Consider the following 6,000-nt stretch of genomic DNA (forward strand, 5'->3'; position numbering starts at 1 on the left):
ATGATCAGAGTAAGAAAAAGCAAGGACATTGTGGCCATTGGGAGGGCAAGGAAGTGAAATTGTAACGGGTAATAAAGAGAGGGTGGAACTGCTCAATTCCTACTTTTCTTCAGTCTTCTGAGGGAAACGGTGCTCAACATGGCAAAAACAACATATAAGGGTATGAAGTTCCAACCTAGGATCAGCATAGGGGTAGTACATAAACACCTAGTTTCTTTAAATGAAACGAAGTCCTCACGGCCGGATAAATTGCATCCAAGGATTCTAAACGAGCATGCGGATGCAATTTTTGAGAATTCTTGGAGAACAGAAGAAGAAGAAGATATTGGATTTATATCCCGCTCTTCACTCCGAAGAGTCTCAGAGCGGCTCACAATCTCCTTTACCTTCCTCCCCCACAACAGACACCCTGTGAGGTGGGTGGGGCTGGAGAGGGCTCTCACAGCAGCTGCCCTTTCAAGGACAACCTCTGCCAGAGCTATGGCTGACCCAAGGCCATGCTAGCAGGTGCAAGTGGAGGAGTGGGGAATCAAACCTGGTTCTCCCAGATAAGAGTCCGCACACTTAACCACTACACCAAACTGGCTGGTGCTGGAAGATTGGATGCGGGCGAATGTTGTCCCCATCTTCAAGAAGGGGAAAAAAAGACAATCCGGGTAACTACTGACCCATCAGCTTGACATCTATACCTGGAAAAGTTTTAGAGTCATGTCAGACTAACCTGATCTCATTTTTTGAGAAAGTGACTAACTTGCTGGATCGGGGGAATGCTGTAGACATCGTTTATCTTGATTTCAGTAAGGCTTTTGGTAAGGTTCCCCATACTATCCTTGTTGACAAGTTGGTAAAATGTGGTTTGGATCCTGTTACCGTTAGGTGGATCTGTAACTGGTTGACAGATCGCACCCAAAGAGTGCTTGTGAATGGCTCCTCATCTTGGAGAGGAGTGACAAGTGGAGTGCCTCAAGGATCTGTCCTGGGACTTGTTTTGCTTTGTTCAACATCTTTATCAATGATTTGGATGAAGGAATACAGATAATGCTTATTAAATTTGCAGATGATACTAAATTGGGAGGGGTTGCAAACACAGAAGAAGACAAAAACAGGATACAGGATGACCTTGACAGGCTGGAAAACGGCTAAAACCAATAAAATGAATTTTAACTGGGATAAATGTAAAATTTTGCATTTAGGTAGGAAAAATCCCATGCATAGTTATAGGATGGGGGAGACTTGTCTTAGCAGTAGTATGTGCGAAAAGGATCTCGGGGTCTTAGTGGATCATACGCTGAACATGAGTCAACAGTGTGATGTGGTGGCTAAAAAGGCAAATGCAATTTTGGACTATATCAACAGAAGTATAGTGTCCAGATCACGTGATGTGATGGTATCGCTTTACTCTGCTCTGGTAAGACCTCACCTGGAGTCTTGTGTTCAGTTTTGGGCACCACATTTTAAGAAGGATATAGACAAGCTGGAACGGGTCCAGAGGAGGGCAACGAAGATGGTGAGGGGTCTCGAGACCAAGTCCTATGAGGAGAGGTTGAAGGAGCTGGGGATGTTTAGCCAGGAGAGGAGGCGGCTGAAAGGTGATAGGATCACCGTCTTCAAGTACTTCAAGGGCTGTCATCTAGAGGATGGTGTGGAATTGTTTTCTGTGGCCCAGGAAGGTAGGACCAGAACCAATGGGTTGAAATTAAATCAAAAGAGTTTCCAGCTCAACATTAGGAAGAACTTCCTGACCGTTAGAGTGGTTCCTCAGTGGAACAGGCTTTCTCGGGAGGTGGCGGGTTCTCCTTCCTTGGAGGTTTTTAAAGAGAGGCTAGATGGACATCTGACAGCAATGAAGATCCTGTGAATTTAGGGGGAGGTGTTTGTGAGTTTCCTGCATTGTGTAGGGGGTTGGACTAGATGACCCTGGAGATCCCTTCCAACTCTATGATTCTACATTATTTAGTGTAGTATGAACATACATATAATGTGGCATTGCAGCCTCTGGGCTTTATTCTACCCCTGTGTAATGTAGGATCTACAAACCTTTAGTATCTTAGTTTTCAATTTGGGGGAAAAGGAACTGTGGTTGTGCAGGCTTAGCACCAATCAGCACAGGTTAGTCTGAGGGTCTGCACACTCGCTTTGGAGTTGAGAGGGATTCAAGGAAAAATGAGACCACCGAAGATGACTGGACTTCAGCCCTGGCACTCTCCTCCCCACAGATGGCTTTGATACCCTGCCCTACGGGGTATCAACGCCATTTTGCATATAGGAAATGCCTGGAAGTTTCCTGCAAAATTAACACTAGATACAATTTAAACCCCACCTGGATAGGGTTGCCATCTCTGTTTTGATACATGTTCCTTGCAATGTTCCCTCTAAGCTGCAGTGTCTTGTAAGCAAAAATTCTACTGGTATTAAAGTTGTGAGCTACTGCATAAATGATTGTACTCTGGGGTCATGCTTCCTGAGCTAAGACAAAAACCTGTGAGCTGGAGGCTAAAAATGTGTGAGTTAGTTCACGCTGGTTTCTTGTCTTTGTGCTTGTTGATGCTGCCCTTAGTGCTTACATGGTGACCCCTGAGTGTCAAGCATGCTATTTCTAAGTGTTGGTTTTATCCATACCTTTCCTCTCTTCCCCCCCTTCTCTCCCTTCCATCCTGTGGATGCATAATAAATCCCTCTGAATCCAGGATGTTTAATGTAACCTTGTATTAATGGTGTAAAGTGCCTCTCCCCCAGATTCACACAGTCATGTCTTATCAGCTAGCAGAGAGTGTGTGAGAAATGGAGATGTTAACATTCCTTAGTCATAAAAGAGATACTAGTGAGTATCCTTTGAACCTTCAATTCAATTTGCATCTTTATGTTATTCTTTTGAAGTTATCTGTAACCCTGCCTTTTGAAGTAGTCTATAAGATACTGTTCAATACTATGTCTATCATTACTTCCAAGGATTCAGTCCTTGGAGCAAGTCATGTAGTTTTCAATAAAACAAGTTGATTAAAAAACAAAAGCTTGATTATTGCGAAATATCGATGCTTGACACTGAGCTTGTAATATGGCATTCTAGGCTCTGGACTTTATTCTACCCCTTTGCAATGTACGATCTACAAACTTTTAAGATTTCAGTTTTTCATTTTAAAATAAAAGGTGGTTTTGTGCAGGCTTAGTCCAAATCAGTACAGGTTAGTCTGAGGGTCTGCACACTCGCTTTGAAGACGAGAGGGATTCAAGGAAAAATGAGGCCACCGAAGATGACTGGACTTCAGCCCTGGCTCTTTCCCCACCACAGACGGCTCTGATACCTTGCCCCAAAGCCTCTGCATTTGGAAAATGCCTTCCAATTTCCTGTGAAATTAAGAAAAGCTCTTCTGTTTTCTGGTTTTGTTTCCAGCTTCTGATGTTTGGTTCTTTCAATTCAACAAAGTCTCACCATGCTTGCTGTTTTATTTCTTCCATAGTTGCCCAGAGCCTTTTCTGCCTGGGTGGGTGGGGGGTGGTCAAGGCTGCGTACAATTTAAAACTGGCTTCTAGGGAGAGTTGCCAGTTCTGCAGTTAGGAAAGTTTGCGGGTGGAGCCTGAGAGAGGTGAGGTTTGGGGAGGAACTTTATTGGGATATAATAAAAATGAGTCCCCAGCTTGCTGGGGGTAAAGTGTAAATGACTGGAGAAGCCAATGGCAAACCACCCTGTGAAGAAGAACACTGTTGATTTATACCCCACCCTTCTCTCTGAATCAGTCTTAGAGCAGCTTACAATCTCCTTTACCTTCCTCCCCCACAACAGGCACCCTGTGGGGTGGGTGGGGCTGAGAGAGCTCTCACAGCAGCTGCCCTTTCAAGGACAACTCCTGCGAGAGCTCTGGCTGATCCAAGGCCATTCCAGCAGCTGCAAGTGGAGGAGTGGGGAATCAAACCCGACCTGGGGAATCTCCCAGATAAGAGTCCACACACTTAACCACTACACCAAACTGGCTCTCTAAAAAGTCTGCCATGAAAACGTTGTGAAAGCAACATCACCCCATAAGAACATAAGAGAAGCCATGTTGGATCAGGCCAATGGCCCATCCAGTCCAACACTCTGTGTCACACAGTGGCAAAAATTTTTATACATACACACACACTGTGGCTAATAGCCACTGATGGACCTCTGCTCCATATTTTTATCTAAACCCCTCTTGAAGGTGGCTATGCTTGTGGCCGCCACCACCTCCTGTGGCAGTGAATTCCACATGTTAATCACCCTTTGGGTGAAGAAGTACTTCCTTTTATCCGTTTTAACCTGACTGCTCAGCAATTTCATCGAATGCCCACGAGTTCTTGTATTGTGAGAAAGGGAGAAAAGTACTTATTTCTCTACTTTCTCCATCCCATGCATTATCTTGTCAACCTCTATCATGTCACCCCGCAGTCGACGTTTCTCCAAGCTAAAGAGTCCCAAGCGTTTCAACCTTTCTTCATAGGGAAAGTGCTCCAGCCCTTTAATCATTCTAGTTGCCCAGAGTCAGAAAAAAACGGTGCTTGCACAGGGAAGACCTTTACCTTTCATGCCACAAGGTCCTTCCTCCCAAGCAGCCATTTTCTCCAGGTGAACTTATTTCTGTCACCTGAGATCACGAGAACAAAATCCAGCGGCACCCTTAAGACCAACAAAGTTTTATTCAAGGTATGAGCTTTCGTACCCATACACTGGATTCAAAACTTTGTTCTGCTGCATCAGACCAACACAGCGACCCACGTGGATCTACTTGGAGATCAGTTGTAATCCCAGGAGATCCCCATTGACCACCTGGAGGTAGCAACCCTTAGAGAAAATTCTGAGGTGACCTCCTCTCTACGGCACGGAAAAGGGGGAGACAGACCCCACTGTGACTACTCCAGTTGGGGCCCGGAGAACTCCCAGAATTCCAGGCAGCCTCTAGACAACAGAGCTCATTTCCCCTGGGGATACCCCCCTGCTGGATCAGGCCAAAGGTCTGCCCTGACAATACAAGGAAGTCATGTCATGTGCCTGGGCAGATAAAGTTAATCAGATTAGAGGGCGGTGCTGCAGGCACTTCAGGGTCATCCTGGCGGCTCCCAGCAACTGCTCTGAGAAGTATTTACAGCAACAAGCCCTGGAAGGAAAGAAGCAAGCAGGGCGGCTTCATCTGCGGGGGTGGAGGGGTGGGGGGCTGCCACGGACTAATCTTTAGCCAGGCCTTCTGCACTGGCCCCTTAAATTGCAGGCATGCTCTCCTGAGGCTGGTACAGTCTCTCCTGAGCTGCAACCAGGCAGCAGGGATTGCAACAGATCTCCCGGTAGATCCGCCCTCTGCAAGCCCTGGAGTCGCTGTGTTGCCAGCTCCAAGTTGGGAAACTCCTGGAGATTAGATTAGATTTAGATTTATTAACAGCCCACGGCCAGTATAAAGATATATAAATATCACAACAATCATACAAGGAAAAGGATTGCACAATAAAATGATTAAAACTTGCAAATATAAAAACATAGATTTACAGCTCTAGTAAGCGTTATGCAATTCAGCTTCCCCCATTTCCTTGAAAAACACAAATGGAGCGCAATTTCATTGCTGGAGTACAGAATTTCTCATTTTTTTTTTTACTAATCTCCGGGTTATTGTCAGAAAGAAATTTCTTCATCGGAGATTTTGGAACCTTTTGATAATACTGGAGAAATAAACGTCAAACGAATATCATTATATATCAGGCAATGAAGTAAAACATGTATTGTCTCTATTGCACCAGCATTACAGGGACAAACTCTCTCAGCTTGTGGGATGTTATTATATCTACCCTTGACCACCGCTGATGGCAGTACAGCTAGCCTTGCAAGAGAAAAGGCCCTTCTCTGATTGGCATTTTCCAGGCTATATAGATAAGGGGACGGTTGAAGAAGGTAACGTCTTTGGGAGGCAACAATGAAGCTTGGTGATTTGGAGATGTCCATCTGACGTTCTGTATCTTCCACTCTGCTTAAAAAGCTGTCTAGCTGTATCATGGCC

The sequence above is a fragment of the Heteronotia binoei genome, chromosome 11 (assembly GCF_032191835.1).
Source record: "Heteronotia binoei isolate CCM8104 ecotype False Entrance Well chromosome 11, APGP_CSIRO_Hbin_v1, whole genome shotgun sequence".
Lineage (NCBI taxonomy): Eukaryota > Metazoa > Chordata > Lepidosauria > Squamata > Gekkonidae > Heteronotia > Heteronotia binoei.